We start from the raw sequence: 20,028 nt of genomic DNA, 5'->3' as shown, positions 1-20,028 counted from the left end.
TAATAGCATAATTGTCAAATATATGCCCATAAAGACATAACTGGGAGGATGAAAGTTTGGAAAAGTTAATACAGAAAAGAAAATGGGAACCTTAAAGTTTCAAAGATTTCTTTGGGCCTCATGGTTAGTTTTCAGAAAATACTTCAGAGCCACCCTGTAGTTTAATGGGAAAGAAATAATAGTAAATTGACTAGAAAGCCAAGTAGTATTACCTAACTCATAGCGAATAAAGTTTAAAGTGCTCATTTTAGGGGAATATCACCCCTGTGAGATTTGAGCTTACAACACAAAATCTTATTCATTATTTAGGAATTCCATCACAGTAAGATGTATGTGATGTGCGTACGTAAGTTGAATTAGATTTTGAGATAGGTTAAGTAGGTCTTGTTTGGGTTTGTCTATTTATATAATGTCACAGATTTGTAGACTTTGCGTAAACCTTGTGGATTCTCTGCGGGTCTTCAGCATCGACAAAGAAAATGTTGGTGCCTTTTTCAAATTATTAGAAAGACATAAACCCCAAGTGTTCAAAATCTTGATAATGTAGTTGCAACTGGTACTACACAAAAGCAAGATCACGCAGGTGATTTGAAAGGAAGGGTAAATGACAAAATTACTTCCCTCACATCTGCAGAAGGAAGATCAACGGAAGCTGTGATGGCATGCATGGGTTCATCTGAACAGATATTCCTTCCTTTAATTATATTCTTCTGAGTGAACATGATCAACTAATGAATGGGTCACCGCCAGGCTCGGTCAGCATGGCATATCCACCAGGTTGCCACAGATTGCTCATAACATCTTAGAACAATTTAACGTCTTTAAAAAAAAAAAAAAACATGATTTATTTACTTGATTCATTTATATGTTTGATAAAATTGATTTATTGATTTATTCCTCTGTTACTTTTTTCCAATTATTTTTATATATATATTGGTCATGGCGAAATGCTGGTTGCTAACAATAAAGTAAAATTTTCTATTAGATTCCTGAATACTATTTAACAACCTTTCATCATGCTTTTTACAAAATCAAGCTTAAACATTGGTGGATTGTTCAAAGAAGTTGTAAGCCAGTCAAGTGAGTGATCATTGATCGGTGATCGGTCGGTGAGAGAGCACGACCTCAGCTGTTGTAGAGTGAAAGCTGCGATGGTCGTGATAACTGATTGATCAGCTAAGAGAACCGCTTCACTTCACCGACCGTTCTTCAGAGCAAAAACTTGCAGAAAGTAAGAGTGTTCCTCAACCTGTGATAAAATAGCACTACTTGTATATGGAGATTTCACTCAACAATCATCTTGAGATTTGTTCGAATATTTGATCTCCAAGGACATTATGAACAACTATAAACATGTTGACAAAAGAGCTCATTTTGAGAAGACAGAATAGAATACTGACAACTTCCCTATCTTAGCATTTTCGAAGACTTCTTCGTAAAAGTAAAAAAAAACACTGCCCTATGTCTTGCTAACATTAATTTCATGTTTTTACATCAGCTAAACACTGTTTTTATGTCAGTGACGAACGTATTAGGTGTGGGGATATCACCAGACTATTTATAGCCCTTGGTAAATTAGCCAAAGAGTAAAGTACAACTCGTAAAATTCATCCTAAAACGCGATAAAACCGTTAAAAGTCGAAACTAAAGTCCAATTTCATCAACTTCACCACTTCAAATCATTTTTCAGTTGTTACATTAGGATGAGAAAGCTCCTTACATTTATAAACTTAGCTGTAACCGAAGCTTAAAAAAATATGGACAACACAGCAGCTACATAACTCTCAGAACCCTATCAGGGAAAGTCCTGTTGCCAAGATGCCGCCCTGTGGAACGCCTGCGCTTCTCAATGCTCCATCGGTGAAGGCGGTATCGCACCATCGCGATCGTGGAGAATGCATTATTAGCAGACCATTAGCGGCAGACTCTTCTTTTCTACTTGTTTGTAAAAATATCGTTCAACATCAGACGGTCACGTTTCAAAATGACGTAAGCGTGTCACGCCCCCCGCCGTAGGGGACCTTGGCTCCCTCGCCGCCCACGCTATTGTAATTTACGACCAATCTTATGTTTTATCACAGATTAGAAAGATACACTTCATTTGTCTGGGGATTCTTTTTTTGTTACAATGTGTGCGAGTTTGTGGGAAGTTGAAACTTAGTCTGTGGTACGATAATTTTAAAACCGTACATTGTTTAGTTGTGGGTACTTTACTCAGTGGTTGGCACAAAAGAGTTATTTTAATGCGTATAAAGGTTAATCAGCTCGATAAGTTCTTGACAGTGACGCACACACTTGCAAGTGTGTAGAATGAGGTGAAATGATCTGTGTAGCTTTGTTTCTGACCAAGTTGTTTCTTTGCCATTACCAATTTATTAAAAACACCACGATCTTATCTCGTATAGTTGGACTGTGTTCAGATTCAAACGATCAAAAAGCTACTAGCTTATCACAGGATCAAACTGGCGACCTCTTGATTCGTAAACGAGCACTACAACCTCTCAGCTACCTAGAGAAGCCTCCTGCTATTGGATCACACTTGTTGATCTATGTAGAAATTATATAGTCATTTTTTTTCTTTTGAAGCACGGGTTTATGAAAGTGGTTACGCAAGTGTCCACTAAATCCTCATTATTCTATCCAAGCTAATTTTATTTTAATTTATAAAGATTTTGTTTTGATTGTTCGGTTACTAAGATCTTCATTTTAATCAAGATTTTAATACGCTAAAACTGATAGACACAACTTCAACGATTCTAATTTTCCCCAATTCAAAAACAGAGCCGTTCATAAGAGACTTGTAATTTTTAAGCGAAACTGTAGTCAATGGCTTAGGTGCCTTCTAGCATTGCGAAGGCGACATATCCTTTCGAAGCAAACTATATCGTTTCTTATTAGTTTTTATTTGGATACATATACTGTAAATACAAGTAAAGGGAGAGCTGAACATTTTCTCAACTCCATTTATCTTTGGAGGCTAGAACCATACCTTTTATTTATAGTTTAGTTTTATAATTGATCGAAATATGAAGTGAAACAAACTTTTACACAGAAGAGATAATGTATCCATTCCACATATCACTTGTTTCAGGGGTTCTTTTCACCTACTTCTGTCTCATTTACCATGATTTGTTTTCTGAGGACAATGAGATCTCGTAGTCCACCTGCCGCGTCTTGAACTCATCAACTCTTTTCACCGTCGACAATAACTTGAGGTTGAAAAGAATAATCTCATCTCGAGGACAAGGTCGTGGCACAGATTGGAGGCGGAAGACATCAAGAAGAAAAGAAGAGTTGATTGATTGTCTTCTTGATTAAAGAAAGGGGTGAAAGACTGAGAGACATTCTCTCATCAGGGAAACTTATTAGGCTATTGATTGAGTGTTAAAAGCTTTCTATCAGTAGATTTGTTTGAAATTGAGTATTGAAGTTAAGTGCTTGTTTGGAAACCCCTTGAACTCAAGTCAATAAGGAACACGAACTTATAAGAAAAACGTGGCGTACGCCTAACACCCATCAAGAGCATACTTCTAATGAAAGGCCTTAACGTAAAATTTCCCAGAAAAATAATAGTATTTTGAAACCCCCTTTTCTAATGGCACGAACCTTAATTTAAGGGTCAAACAAGTATACAAAGGAACTGATGAGCAGAGTCAGGAGCACAACTGGATATATAATCGTATTCAATTCTAAAACTACCTTGCATTCCCATTCAGCGTAAAAACGTACCTACGAGGTGTTGTCTCAAACATAATGATAATAATATCTTCTGAAGAATTTAAGCAGGGTAATTAGTTACGTTTTGACAAGTGAAGTACTTGTTAAATAAATCTATGGCCGAACTATCGATTCCTAGACTGAAACAACACGAAACTAACTAACCAAAGGAACTCGTTTCACATTGTCTTCTACCGTATTCTTCGTTACATATAAACAACTTCCATACATTTTCTATTATTTACAACAACATTCTCAATTAAAATATACCCTGTAGTTTTACCTCGGTCTGTTGAACAAGACCAAGACCGGTAAAGCGGCCAAACAGGATGATCTGATCTAACCTGGAGGGAACAACAATGGCACTTACCCGCTCTTTATGGCTACATGGGCATCGTTGATAGCACCAGAGAAAGGCAAGAACTCGCCAACGCAGAATACGAATACATGTAAGTACAAGGAGGACATTAGTCAATGGCAGTATATAAGTGCAAGAGTACTTACATCGGAATATCTGTCTAAAACAAGTGCCACAGATGGTATGAAAACTGCATTGCTGAATTTGTTAACAAGCACCAAAGGGGATGTACTTTCCAACACAAAAGCTCATGTGAATATAGGTTCAGGGGTGCAGTTAATGCCGGAATTCGGATTATAAGAGTATTAAAACCAAAGTACAAGATCTGGGGTAAAAAAAAACTGGCTTTCTAAAAATGGCTTTACCATAGCGCCAGAAAGAGGCATGAACTCTGCTGTATTCAACAATGTTCTTTTCTATATAGATATAGATACCATATCGTTGGAAAATCTACATCAGTATTTAAGGCAATGGATTTATGAAGTGCTAGTTCCTGCAACTCACTGAGTTCGAGATTCAGTTAGAATATCGTTAAAAGCTGAGGAACGTCATTTTTAAATTGCGGGACACTGGCGGACGCTGTAATCTAATCTCTAATGTGTAACGAGTGTTATTTTGGCAGTCAGCCGGTGAATGGTCAGTGTTATCTTGCGATTATCTCTAGACAGACGAGATACCCGCGGCGGTGGCAAGTATGGTCATCACTGGCAGTTAAGATGTTGACATAGAGTAAGATCGCGTCATCCGCCTCCAGGTAGCTGCGGGAGGCTTCCTTACTTTGCAATGTGTAACAGACTCGGAAACATTATACGGTAGTGGAGTATGTTAAACTACACGTTTGGTATGAATGGAAGACACGTGTTATAAGCTAATTTAAAATCAAATTAATCGAAAAGCCAAATAAATGTAAGACGAATGTTTAAAAATTCCATAAAATAAAAATTTTCTAAAACGTTTGTAATATTTAGTTATCGATAATAGTTTATTTCACACCTAAGTGAATTTTCAACACGATATCATGTTCAACGACTGGGACCGAAGCAAAACCCAGGTTGGAAAATGAGCGAGGGTCGAGCCGACATTTTGGATCCGTGTAACGATTTATATTTTTCGTCATACGACGACACAATCCTTTGAGTTAAGTACTAATAAAACTATCTAATCACAAACAATGTCCACTGAAAAAAAACAACAATTCAGTAAAGCACATGTTGCAAAATCCACCCCACATCAACATCTATTTGATAGCAGCTTACTCTGAACTTTCCCAACAAGAAACACACATAGGATGTAACAATAACGTGAAATCTTACTGCACTATTTAAAGGCATGACAATTTCTTTGCCAGTCCCACTACCTACCGTACAAATTCTAAAATTGGAGTATGGTTAATTTCTAAGGTGCCAAAAAATGTAACCATCGCATTGATTTTTTCGTTATACCCACAAGGCCGGAAGCCACGTAGTATAAAGTGTGGAGTGGTAGGAGTGTGCGGAGGCGGTCAGGGTATGGTGACACGGTGGAAGTGTGTCATTCCAAATAGAGAGACACGACACAAAAACTGGAAACTGGAATGGATTAACCATACACAATTGATGACGACCAGAGTTCGCTCCCGTTGGAACAGCATTTTATTCTCTGAGGTAGTTTTGGCAAGTTGGAAACGTTGGAAGTCGAGAGAGAAGTTCTAGGATGGAAAAATGGGAATTGGTAAAAGGAGACTTTAAACTTTTAAGGATGAAGAATTACAAATGTTAAAGTAGTTCAATAAGTACACATCTGGTTATTCCGCCTCTTGTAGTAATATAGTTGTGCAATTATATTGAACTATTCGTCTCATTCTAGTAATCAGGACATTTACCTGAACAAGGCCTGGGATAGTTCAGAAGCTATTCTATGTTTCTTACTCAATTCAGCTGGACAGTTTTAGTTGTTCTTAATCACATAGGTTTTAATAAATAGCCCTGGATAAAAAAACAGCTGGTTTTAGTCCTCTTACTCGCTCTTCACACATTGTCTACTTATGTGCGCAATGATGGGATGGCGTCGTTAATATCCAATCTTATCATAGGATGATCACTCTACTAGATGAGATGCTTAGGAGTAGAATCAGTGAAGCAGTATACAAAGTAAAAGATAAGAACATCCTTGTTACTGATCTTTACATAACAATGGACCAACACGAGAAGAGTACAGCTTCACCAGCAGCCGGTTGTCAGTAAGAGTATAATAGAACACCGTGTAAGGTGTGAAGGTAAATTCTCCTCACACGTCACGCTTGTACAAGGTGACAACGACATTCGTTACGCTTTGTGTGACGGTCAACAATGCCTACCTCAACCACTCGTCTACTATGTATGGCTAGGATTCAGTTTGGAAGTGTATTAACCATGTTTTACTGGGGTGTTGGTGTTGGCACCGACTTTAATTACTGAGAAAAGACTTCTGAACCTATACTGAACCTATAAAATCTAAAGCCACGGCAAAAAGACACCCTTAAAGATTTCTACAACTAAAATGACAACCAACGCTAACAAAATGTGTATTAACAACCCAAGTGAAAAGTATAAACATAAAGCTACTGAGCATTCATCCACCAAGGTCTAGGCTACATGTTTAATTCTACAGCCATCCGTTCTCCCAGGGTTTCCTTCAGATTGAGTGACAATTCACCCAGAGCACCAATCCGATCAACATGTCACAGTCGATTCTATTTAAATCAGCTGATTTCCATTCTGCTTCTGGTCCGTTCCTAGTTTAGAGACGTACTACGGCTTGTTTTACCCTCCATAAAATGTTCTACAAGATAGCAATCGTTGGCAGAAATGGTGGATTCAAAGTAAAGCCATGGGCCAACGCTTACTCTCAATGGCTATATCTTTTGTGTAAGGTATTAACATTAGAACAGGATGAAAACATAGGTCGTGCGTCTCTTGCTTTGTTACTCAAGTAAACCCGCTTACTCTTCTGCCAAGAACATTAGTTAACAACTAAATGATCAAGGACGGCCAGGTCAAGTCACGAACCTTCAAACATCCTGATCAAACTTTTCTTGAGATTTGCCGATGAAGGTTGTACCGCTGACTTTGAATAGTGCAAGTAGACTTCTCGTACTATTGTTAAATCTGGAGCCTGTTTTGATGTACATTTCAAGGTGTAAAGTCTACTAAATGTTTCTCTATTTTTATTGGTAAACTACACGTTCTATGAACTTATATATGGGTTGTTGCGTCTATTTAAAATATATTTTTTAAGTTTTATACCAGACAGAGCTAACCTAAAGGATGATAAGTTAATTCTATAAGGTAACATGGTAATTCTAATGCTAGCTGTTTCTTGTGCCAGGGTCATTTGAAATTTTAATCAACATGGACAGCTCTTTTCAAACTATCAAATTTCAAAGTATTGATAAACAAGAAGCTATAACACAAAAGGTATCACCTCACAGATGAATCGATATTGAAACAATTTGACACCTAATGTCGCCACTCATAAAGTCTAAAATAGCAATCTTCCTCAAAGCTAAACAACAGTTTGAATCCATCATTTTCTTTACAGTTCTATCTAAAACCAGTTTGTATTTAACTATAATAGTGAACTATAAATAAGTCAGAACAAAAACCTGATGAATCGATTGTCAACAATGATTTCGGTTCTCAAGTAACAGTATAGATATTTCTTCCAAATCAATTAAACGATAATTTGATTCCAGTTCCAGAATTTTTACACTGTACTACTTGAAACAAGTTTTTAGTTCGGTTTGTTAAAGACATTACAGTTTTTAGTATCCGCATTCTCGTGCCGACAGCCACCGCCGACAAAAACATAGTTTCTGTGACGAATGTAGCTGTCACTAGAGAGCGATCGTGAACAGAATCCCAACTAGCAACAACACCGTAACCTCAAACTCTACAGCTAGTCAAACAACGAAGTACATTTTAATTGGCTCCTTAGTGGGTATTCAGTTTGTAATAGAATACAGTGCTCCAAGCACTTTTTCGAGGGGAGGGTAGTGGTAGGGTAAAGGGATGAACCACTCACGATGATTGTTTAGATTTAGTGCATGTTAGAGTATTCACAAGATAATTATGATATTTATTGTGTTGTTTTAAGAATCGGTTATCGGACTGATCCTGAGAGAAGGCGTGTTTTTATACTTCGAAACAAGACCCAGCTGTCCTCAATCGTCGGGCTTTAAATAAAAAACCCACTGATGCTAAAGTCAATAGGAAAGGTCTGCTGACTGACTCAGTCCATCCTATTTTCCTACTGCATAAAATTACACAAGAGTGAAGAGCTGTCTTTAAGTGGTGTTGATGATAATTAATGTTATTGAGTAATTTCCATCACTTGCTGTCAGGACAAAAGATGAATTTCAATTATATTCAATATTTATACCGTGTGTTTCTAAAAGATCCCTCAGCTAGTAGAAGTTCATTTCAGTGCAGACATGGTTTTTAAAGGTATTGTTAGAGATTTTCAAGATTATTTCCACTAAACTCGGTAAACGGGGTATAAAATAGGTTTAACCAGTGATTCGATTGATATCATTAATCACATACGTAAAATCTTTGGTTTTAATAATCACTATCGCGAATCCTCTCAATTCTTTGGTGGAAACAACCGAGCACAACAACTCGAGCACGTCATGTACAGCACCGTTGGAACAGGTCAAAAGGACTTGCCGGACAACTTGTACCTTGTATGCTCCCGTGAAAGTCCTAGTGCCAACATGTATGAGTGAGGCTATTGGCTGCTAGACATTAAAATCCTCCCAGCACGGCACCCTATGTACCTGCCTGAAGAGGTAGCCCAATTCATAATTTTGGACCAGTAAACTATTTGCTGAAGCAATGGGAACTGCCCAGTTCGTCTCCAACATGTTCATAGCAACACTTTGATGGCGTCTCAATAGTAATCAACGCACTTCACGAAAATCATCTTCAACCATAAGACCAGTATCGGTTACGATGAAAGTAGGCCTACATGGCTACATATAACAAGGGAGGACAAAGACGATTGAGAAGCTGAGACAAAAACGAGGAACCGCGACGACATTCTCTGGCCGGGTTTTTACCGCCTGCCAAACCATATCCTAAACTGGGTCCTATCAAAACCATTATGGAACGCTCAGGTTGAGTTGATGGAACGACTTGGGGACATCCAATGATGTCTTATGAAGACGATCTTGAACGCAAAGGGTTCTAATATTTTATTTTACGTTGATTAACACACGTCATGTTCCATCAAGTGTTGCACGGTACCAATCCCCCAAGTGACCAAGGTTCGGAGGCCCTCCATTGACAATGTTGTTGAATCCTCCAATGCAGTTTGTATAAAAGCAATAATAAGTTGAGCTGGAAGTTCCGACTTCTCTCTCCTCTTGACGCTGGGTTACCCATACCTACTACCAAAACTGAAGGCCGAATATTTAGCTTACTAATTAGTTTTTCAGTGAAATTGTATTCACAGAAAAGTTTGTTCATGGTATTGTTTTCAACACAGCACATAGACAACGCAACTTAAATTGACATGAGGTGTTTTTTGGTAACCGAATATCTGTCAATGAGCAGTAACAAGAAAATACATGATGTAGTGTTTAGCAAGAATTACTTTTAAATGTCAAAGCTGAAAGTGACTGTATCACCATTCAAACTTTGGTGAACATGTAAATTACCACTATTTCAATTTAAATAAGAGGGGTTTTCGTGTACGAATCTTTTAAAAATAATTTTATTAGCTTCATGCAATCTGTTGTGTTGGTATTTCATTGTTGAGTGATCTATGTAATCTATCATGCCAAGTATCCTCTTCACTATAGTAAATCTATTGTACTCTCAAATGTACTATCCATAATACAACCGATCATTGAAACACCGAAATAATCTTTAAATATCTATTTTCATATAATAAATAGCGATGCCAGAAGAGTTATTCCTCCTTGAAAATATGTGAAACCAAGTACAGTAGATCATTCCAATTTCAGACTAGTTGCACAAAACAACCTAACACGGGCTGGCAGCTCACAGAGAGATTTGCATTGCAATTATGTTCAGAGGTAAGTAAGAGTGGTAATTAGGTGAACCATTAAACGTTTGAGTCAGAACTCCATGAAAGGCCATTAGTTAACACTTTCACTACCAAGAAAGGTTACACGTTTATCAGGGGTGTAAAAACCTAAACACGTTTGAAACATAATGCAATTCTATCTATTTCAAAATAACTTGTTGTCATACAAGAGCAAATATAGCGGTTTTCAATACATTTGTTGCGGGATAAAAGTTATTTCAATTCCTCAAAAGGCACGAGTTTTAAATATTTTCGGTTGTTTAATTTTGTTTTTTTTCGTTGATTTTAACTAATAAAATAGTTGTGATTAAAAATACATGTTATAACATATATATTCGAACCCATCCGAGTTGCATCGTGTTACAAAACACATATTTACAAAGAAATTTATATTCAGATCAGCCAAATTGAAACGTTAAAATTGATTGAGTTATTAATTGATCTTGAAAATCTTTTTCGTTTGAGGAGTAATATTTAAAAGAGCTATTGATTTTCAATACCCAAATAGGCTACATAAATGACTACATCAGTAGCACGAGTATGTGTGCGTATAGCTAAACAAGATGAAAGCAATCTTGAGATATAAATTGTAAACATAAGGAAAACACACACTTTCTCCTAGTTAGTTTAGGGAATGGTGCAGCATGTAGACGAATATTACAGGGTGTCATATATATATATATATATATATACAGGATTTCCCACGTAAGGTGTCTCAAATTGATTACGGAAAAACGATTTAACTTACAAGGACGAAACAAAACTATTATAACAATTATCGCTTAGTCTGCAGGTTTGCTGCGGCGGGGGTATTTTAACGATTTATCAAGTCGTCAGTTGCAGATTGATGTTAATGGACCCATCGACAGTCATATCCTGACTATGAATGAGTCCATTACGAGGATGAGCAGACATGAGTGACGCCCCCCGAGTAGATGGGCGCACCTACTCGGTCATCAGACAATACTTGGCTATTATTGTGACCCTACTTGAACCTGGTGAATAGTGATGAACCATTGAACGCTGACCTATTGACTACATGACATAACGTGATCACAAGATGGCTGGTGAAAACTACGAGGTAACGCGTTGTGGATTAATATTTTGTCTTGCGTATAACTTAAGATTAAAGAGTAGTCAGTTGTCTCCTCTTAAACCTGTGGTGTAACACGCTCTGTTACTATGTTCCGGGTAGCTGAGTATTTTCTTCATGTTGTATGTTGTTTTTCTGAATCACTGATGATAAATATATATAAGGTTACACCTTATATAAATTTAGCTGAGTATTCTAGGATTCCAACTATGGTACAACTTGAAAAATATGAAATCTTCGGTTCTGTCTGTTAACAGTTTTCCAGTTCCCACCAAAATCTGGTACTTTGGGGCAGCTTTATTATTGTAATAAATCCCATTAAAGAACTCATCAACATAGGCTAATGGTGGTATCTTCTAAAGGAAAAGGACAGCTAAAATGTAAGGTATTTAACCCAACAAAACACAATTCTTTGCTATTTCAAATCTTCATTGTAGCTATTTAGTCACAATTGTATCACATTTGAGAAGACTGTAATTTAAAACTGGGTTAAGACGGTTTCCTCAAGTTTATGGTATTTCTATCCCTTTATAAAACCATATTCAATACGGTTTTATATAATTTTACTGACCAATTTATAAGTTTAAAACACATGTTTCAAACTGTAACTAAGAACATTTAAGACAACATGTTTTACTGCAAACTGGTTACCGTTTTATGAAGGTAAAGATTACCAATACGAAGGCTGTTAACGCTGAAGACAGATTTGAGCCAGTATCACGTGAGAGTCCTAAAACTCCAAAAGAATCCAGTGTCAACTGAGATTTATGGCATCCGCCCAAAATACCCCACTTAAAAGCGACGACAAAGCTGCTATTAAATGATTAATTTTATTCTCTTTTAATTTAAATCAAGTTTGGTTTTGGAGTTCTATCATAACACCTAGAAGATATTAAGCAGCCCTAGAAGACGATGTATAATATATTGATAGACTTATTATGTATTTGAAATTTGGCAGTAATTTTGAAGCCTATGCTGTAAACTGCCTGGTTAGCAGAGTGGTTGTAATGCTAACCTCCGAGTCTGAAGGTTGCTGGTTCGGTACCATAACGGGGTCGATTATAAGCGCAGGTGACATTCGCCATTCAATTAATGACGACGTCAAACTGAAAGTTGACGTTAGATAGTAACAACATCAGGTCTTGGACCACCCTTTACAAAAAACTAAAAAAATACCAATAACATTGAAACGCACAAATCCTTATATATAATTCTGTAAGACAAAATTTTTACCAGAAAATTGTGGACGTCTGGTAAGACGCAGAAAGGTGGGAGGGGTCTTAAATTAAGGATCTTAACCCCAGGGACTCGGGAAAAATAGCAGAATCCCCATAAAGTTGCCAGAAAACGAGATATAACGTAAAATATCCGCCATAAGAAAGCATGGGGACTGAAAAACGTCTGCATTCTAATCAGCTGTTGCTTATTTATTTGCAATGTTTACATTTATTCCGAAAGTCAATGTTGTTAAATAATGTTTCAAAATTAAATGTATTCGTTTAATTTTTTTTGTTTTCCGTTTTTATAATGAGTGAAGCAACTAGACAGGGTAAGGGAAGACCTGCAAGACGTGGAAGAGTATCCAGGAATTCAACTAACACAAGAAATGCTGAAAGAGAACGTAAGGTCTAAATATGAAAATCCACAAGCTGGTTTACAACCTGCCTTCAGAAGAACGCTGGAAAATTAGTTGAGTGTTGTTTCTCACAATCTAGGTCCTCTTAACAGCACTTGCATGCGTTGTGGCGCATTTCAAAGGCCACAAATGGACATTTCGACGCATGTTGCCACTATGGACTCACTAACATGCCACAACCATAATTAAATTACGAACTTAAAGTCATGTTTTTACACGGTTCTAACTTCATAAAAAACATAAGGTAATACAACAGTGCATTGGTTTTTGCGTCACTTTCCGCTACACAAAAAAAGATTCCGAGAAATGGGCCTTATTGTTTTAAAATTCAGGGACAAATTCATAGATATATTTCTGACTTAGTACCGCGAAATGAGTAGTTGCCTTCGTATGGACAGTTGTGTCTAAATTAGGGGCTATGGCCCCTACAGGCCACTAGTCTATCTATCTATATCTATCTATATATTAATAGGCAAGCATGTTTCTTTAAAACCTTTTTTCTCAGCTCGTGTGAATCGTAGGGAAAATCTACGCATACCGTTGGAAAGCTATTTTCCTGTAGGTGTGCAGAATCCCTTTATAAATTTAAATAGGCTCAAAGATAAGCACAAAAAATGAGTTTAAAAATTTGAAAAAATTAAAATGGATCTTATGCGTTGCTATGCTGGTTACGAAATAACAACGAAATATAAACAGAAAATCAAAACAAATGGAGGAAACTCCAATCACATGTTTTATTTACAGTGTGGGGTGAAAATAGATAAGTGAGTACATTACATATTTTTGGTCGAGTTTCGACCACTGGACGACCTCTCGTATATATAATTCTGTAAGACAAAATTTTTACCAGAAAATTGTGGACGTCTGGTAAGTCGCAGAAAAGTGGGAGGGGTCTTAAATTAAAGGTCTTGACCCCAGGGACTCGGGAAAAATAGCAGAATTCCCATAAAATTACCAGAAAACGAGATATAACGTAAAATATCCACCATAAGAAATGCATGGGGACTGAAAAACGTCTGCATTCTATCAGCTGTTACTTATTTATTTGCAATGTTTACATTTATTCCGAAAGTCAATATTGGTAAATAATGTTTCAAAATGAATTTTATTTGTTTAATTTTTTTGTTTTTCGTTTTTATAAGAGTGAAGTAACTAGACAGGGTAGGGGAAGACCAGCAAGACGTGGAAGAGTATCCAGGAATCTTTTTTTTCCGTTTTTATAATGAGTGAAGTAACTAGACAGGGTAGGGGAAGACCTGCAAGACGTGGAAGAGTATCCAGGATTTCAACTAACACAAGAAATGCTGAAAGAGAACGCCTAAATATGAAAGAAATCCACAAGCTGGTTTACAACCTGCCTTCAGAAGAACGCTGGAAAATGAGTTGAGTGTTGTTTCTCACAATCTAGATCCTCTTAACAGCATTTGCATGCATTGTGACGCATTTCACTTCGCAGAGGAGGCCACAAATGGACATTTCGACGCATGTTGCCACAATGGAATCATTAACATGTCACAACCACAATTATATGATGAACTAAAAGTAAATTAATGTTTTTACATAAATTCTAACTTCATAAAAATTTTGTGTAGCGTCGCTTTCCACTACACAAACAGAGATCCCGGGTAATGGGCCTTAATGTTTTAAAATTCAGGGACAAATTCATAGATATGTTTCTGACTTACTACCACGAATTGGGGAGTTGCCTTCATATGGACAATTGTGTCTAAATTAGGGGCTATGGCCCCTACAGGCCACTAGTATGAGATAAAATTAGATTTTAAATGGATTGGAAATCACCAAAACATTAAAACCACATCCATTTTTTACCTTCCAAAGTTTTCAACTAATGACAGTTTTGATTTAAGGATGGCTAAAGTCACCTAATGATGCAGTAAAAGTAGTAGGTAACGTATGGCGATGATTTCACTGAATGGGCGATAGTTTATCTAAATGTTGTCTAACTTGTCTGGGTAACGTGTCTCGTAATTTTCGGAGGATTTCTGGCGCAGCGGGACACTCAAAATCCCGAACTTTATATCCGAAGATCCTCCGTGGGGGGCGAAGGCTTTCGCAACGACACAACTCTTGAGTCCTAGAGTATTGTGGTGACAAGTACTGTACAGTACATACAGATTGGTAAAATTGGTTGCATATTGATTGGATTTAAGTCAAACGAATTACTAATCAATTTTTAAAAATAAACCTTGACCTCCCTAGCAGCAAACTCGCGTAGCCTAATTGAATAATGCCTATGATATAATTTGTCTACCGATCTACAACATTGTCTTGTATATCTTCAAAGGCAAAATCGTGAATGATAAAATCGATTTACCTTTTAATACAAATTGACTTCTTATCGAGTTTCGTGCTACTGAACCTCCATTGATGCATTGACGTGTTGTACTATCGCGTTACCAGTGTTCCTCCTCGATTATAGAAATAATCTTTTATGTATGTAGTTTAATGTATAATATGGAATCCATAGATTCTTTCTCTGAGGTTATAAACTATTAAACAACGATCACATAAGGCTATTAAACCAATTAACCAATGGAAAGAATAATTTTTTCGTAGTTTTAGTGCTTAGCCGTGTATTATGCTTATTGTTTACTATATGAAATAATGCAGTTAGCAAATACTACTAACAATAGTTGTGTTGTTAAAAAATTAGACAACCAAAGTTTTAATCTCAAAATCCACGGTGCAAAACACCGTATGACCTTAACACAGCATAAAATTATGATTGTATTGTTCCACTCTCACGGCCAAATGCGTTGTAAAGATGCCATAAAAAATAAAAATGTGAGAATTTGCAACATAGTACTATGTCTCCGCCCCCTTTGAGAAGTTATGGTTGAGCCTAATGAGAGCAAAGTAGGCTTGATGTTTGCCGGTTTATTCCACAATGTTTGCTAAACTGTGGGAAATTTGCTAAATGCATTCATTAGTGTACATAGTTGTTCACTAAAGAGTAAATGGCCTTGTTTATGTTAAGTTTACATAAATCAAATTAGAGTGTAATCTTTCCTTTGCTTGGATTGATGTAACGTTTGGATTTTTACATTTTACTTCGTTGGTACGGGTAGGTACAAAGGTGGGTAGCACGACACACAATTTTATAAACATGGAGCAGAACATTAGATACAACTTTGTAAATGTTTTAGCGACCTGTTTACCCGATATTTTTTAGATAGGAACAAATCTAAGCCTCTCTTCATTCTACACTCATCTTTCGTTACTACTGTTCGAATCATGTTTAGTTTGGATGACACCCTTGACTATAAATTATGAACTTTGAATGCTGCAAATAGACTGCTCATTTTATTGTAAACCCCCAAAGCCTCTTTCAATGTATTTCGTGTTGGTTACGTTTTAGTGCTAATGTTGACCAATGAGTGGTTCATAGAACTATGACCTATTTTCATGAACACTACATAGAATTGGTACATATTAATGTAATATTAACCCAAGTAACAAAAAGTCAATGTAAATAAACCAAGTGCGTCGCTCTATCACTTAACTTATTACAAACTTACGCCATCGTATCCCAATGATGCTTATCTTTAATACAAAAAACCACTGAAAGGGGAAAAGCCTCACCTGATAAAAAGGTAATCCAAATCCCTTTCTGGAACCACAATCCACTAAACACACAACACTCCACTGATGGCAGACGCGGCTTTTAGCGTATCTTCTCTGCGCGTGCGTAGTACATCATAGTCGGTCACGGCGTCGGCGCGGACATCCACCACAACACTGCAACATCACAATGCCGGCTGAATTACTGTGGTTTTACCTGACCGAAAACACTGAATCAGCAATGGTGTGAGGGAAGTAATTGTGTAAATAATATGTTGAGAGAATTAATTGGTCCTGGAAGAAGTAGAACTTTGCCAATTTCTTTCCTGGGGGGAGGGCGTTCTTTTAATTCTTGGAAATAAAATAAAAATAGTTCTTGTTTACAAGGATAATTTTTTCATGAATGCATTAAACTTTTTTTTTAAGTTGTGGCCGGTTTTATAATGGAAATAAGCTTAGATCATGTGGGTAAGGAAAGTGTGATGATGTAAAGTGGGGTTTGTCAACAACTTTTTAAAATCTGGAAATCACAAAAATTAAATTATTGTAAGCCATTGTTTATGCGTTCATCATAATAAAGTATGAAACCCCGAAATGGGACATGGGAAATAGAAAAAGAGTAGAGCCAAATACAAAAGGATTGTTGAACTAATATTCTCGGTGAATTATAAGTACGGTATTAAATATACAAATAAATCTATCCGTAGTGATTTTATTATTAATATCTATGAATGTTTTATGGACTGGCTCAAGACAAAGAAAGGTAAAATAATTATCTAGACCGTTTCACCTTCTATAATTTTTTTTTTGTCTGAGTATTTCTTGTCCTTTGGCCAAATTTAACACCGTTTCAATGACGATATATTTGTATGATATTATTTTTTGTATTTCATGGTTTGAATCCTGAATCCCCAAATAAACAATTGCTTCTCCTACACACATACAATTATGAAATAAAAAGTCCACTAAGGGACTTGATCAGTTTTAAGTGTGAGAAAAGTTTGGTTTCGTAATCAAAGAATAATTTTAGTTTTTTTTACCCCACTTAACAATTTGAAAGGAAACAGAAGATCAAGTATTTCAAACCCAAAAATCGCAAAGAAAAACGTAGGCTTTTACAAATTTATGTTCCTACCTAAATTATGTAACCAAATGTAAACTGCTTTATTTCACCTACGGTAAATGTTTAGTTATGTCAGTACAATTATTAATGTTGGTTTTACACATGTAAAGAATCAGATACAAAACACTTGGAGAGGGGGTTTAAGTATTTTGAACCCTGAAATCCACAAGAAAACGAACTTTTCTGTTCACACCTAAATTAAAAAAACAAATAACCATACATCGATCATTATTTAAAAGAAAGGACACCGATTAGGGAGTATTTTGATTTTAAACCCTGGTATCTAAAATAAAAATTAGAGAGGTTTTATTTTCAAACAATAAAACCCCAAATAATAATTTGAGGTTTAGGCCTAATTAGTTTGTAAACCCTGAAATCCCCCAGATCAACAAGACATATAACAATTAGAGAGTAAACATAAGGGTATCTTACCATTTACTAAGTTTTGTCAAGCATCTTCTCAGTATTTTCCGTAAAGTAGTGTTCACCCGGCAAGCTATTCACGTGAAACATAACCTCAAACTCCGCACCACAACAACGTCGCTGCCGCCGCCGCAGACCGCGCAAGACTGATGGTTTGATGCACTGCGCAGCGAGAACAACAGCTTCCGCGTGCGCAATGAAAATTAACAATTTCACAGAAATAATGTAATTGTATCAAATGGTTTTGTTAAGGCTCTGGGTTTTTAGTGGAATAAACAGTAGATTTCATTGGTTTCTGTAACGTTCTGATTGTTCAACCAGTTAATATTCTTGGAAGCATGATAAGATCATTGCTCAAAATCGAGTAAAATTAATATATTCTCTCAGATGGTACTTAAAATCTACCTAGGTCCAAAATATAATGTTGTCTAAATTGCAAGTATACCACTGAAATCAGCAAAACCACTATTTATTGGTATTGTAGTTTGTTGGTCGCTTCAAAGGTTTCGAGAGAAGTTTATGAATGTAAGGTTAATATTACTCATTATGTAATGGTGGAATAAGAAACAACTAGCCCTACTTGGGGTTTTAATTCTTAACGAATTTGTGATCAGATCGTTTTTGAATAGTTATTTTGTCAATCGTAACATTTTGACAACCTGATAATAGATAATTAAAATCTAAGACAGCATTAAGCCTATAAACTAAATTTAAACATTATATTTTGACTAGCTCACCCCGTCGTGGCTTCGCTCACGAAAATTGGTAAAAATATGTGACCACTCAAGTTAATTAAACTAAGACTAAGAGAGAACTTCTTCATTTACAACATTAACTGTCATTCTACCAGGAGCTTTGGACTGCTCAGCTCACTCTTACCACCTACATAATATTTTGGCCAGAAAACTATTCCCGCTGTATATGCTTTACATAGGTTTACATGCTTAAAAACCTTATTTTCCAATAATACTGTCAGATCTCCCATAACTTGATTGGGAAATTTTATGTCAAATTAAAGTGACATAAAAACCTTGCACGATGTTTTATTGTGGTTTCTATAACCCAATAAGAGCCTAAACAGTTGCAGGTCTACAGAGTCTATAATGTTTTTTAACCAAGCAGAATGTAGTCACATAAATGTGTCTTTATTAATATGTGGCTTCATAGTATGCATTTCCTAACGAAAAATAAACATAACAAGCTAGTTTTTACACAATCCGCCAAAAAACGTGAACTGGGATTGTAAAGCAGCATGATAGTGCTATTTTTGGGGAATTTCTTGGGACTCAGAGATTTGACAGCCTAGGGATGGAACATGGAAGTGATTAAACTTATGAAGCATGTCTGATCTTCTCCCTTGAGCACCCATTATAAATTATCACAAAGTAGCCTAGTGAGAGAAGACGGCAGATGCCATCCCTTATATTAGGTGAAACTCGATTGCAAATAATCGTACCTTTGACATTGGCGGATATTCTTGAAACATTAAATAATATACCTACTGTTATTTAGTTGCTGAAAAACAGATTTTAAATACTTCAACAAAATAGTTAACATATCTTGATTTTTAAATTCATTTGACAATTACAAAATGCAGTAAAACACACATTTTCAAGCCACAAAATAATAATACAAATATTTTCATTTCAATCGAGTAAATACAACCAGATGTTCATAGTTTAAAATTAAAAAAATATTCACATGTTCAAATGTATACAAATAATTTCTCCATAAGGATAACATGGGAACTTTAGAGGCCACTGGGGCACAGCCCTGATGGAATTTCTTGAAAACAGTTCTCTTATTGAAAACCTAGATCCTAAATAGAATCTCCTTGCCAATTCCTGAGTTTTTTTTTATGGTTAGTAGTTTTTGAGATACAGTGATCAGTGAGTCAGTTAGTGATATTTAAGTACAGTGTTAGCAAAACGGGAGTGCCGATGGAGACCAGGTCAAGTCCCTTCAAACGCACGCACCCCCACAGGTATCCATCGGCACTCCCGTTTTGCTAACACTATAAGAAGATA

General features: G+C 36.3%; 1 long non-coding RNA gene across 1 annotated transcript in view; it reads right to left on the bottom strand.

Moving 5' to 3' along the window:
• The window catches only part of LOC129002140 (uncharacterized), a 28,725-nt gene extending 9,186 nt beyond the window's left edge, over positions 1-19,539 (bottom strand). Inside the window, exons 1-2 of the long non-coding RNA XR_008491544.1 lie at positions 19,458-19,539; positions 16,477-16,632 (exon numbers count right to left, since the gene is read on the bottom strand). This is a non-coding gene — a long non-coding RNA (uncharacterized LOC129002140). The remainder of the gene's footprint in view (positions 1-16,476; positions 16,633-19,457) is intronic.
• Positions 19,540-20,028: the final 489 nt, after the last annotated feature.

This window comes from Macrosteles quadrilineatus, unplaced genomic scaffold (genome assembly GCF_028750875.1).
Source record: "Macrosteles quadrilineatus isolate MER2022 unplaced genomic scaffold, UCM_ALF_1.0 Scaffold_9__3_contigs__length_116548681, whole genome shotgun sequence".
Classification (NCBI taxonomy): domain Eukaryota; kingdom Metazoa; phylum Arthropoda; class Insecta; order Hemiptera; family Cicadellidae; genus Macrosteles; species Macrosteles quadrilineatus.
The sequence above is the reverse complement of the archived record's forward strand: the minus strand, read 5'-3'. Positions and strand labels throughout refer to the sequence as shown.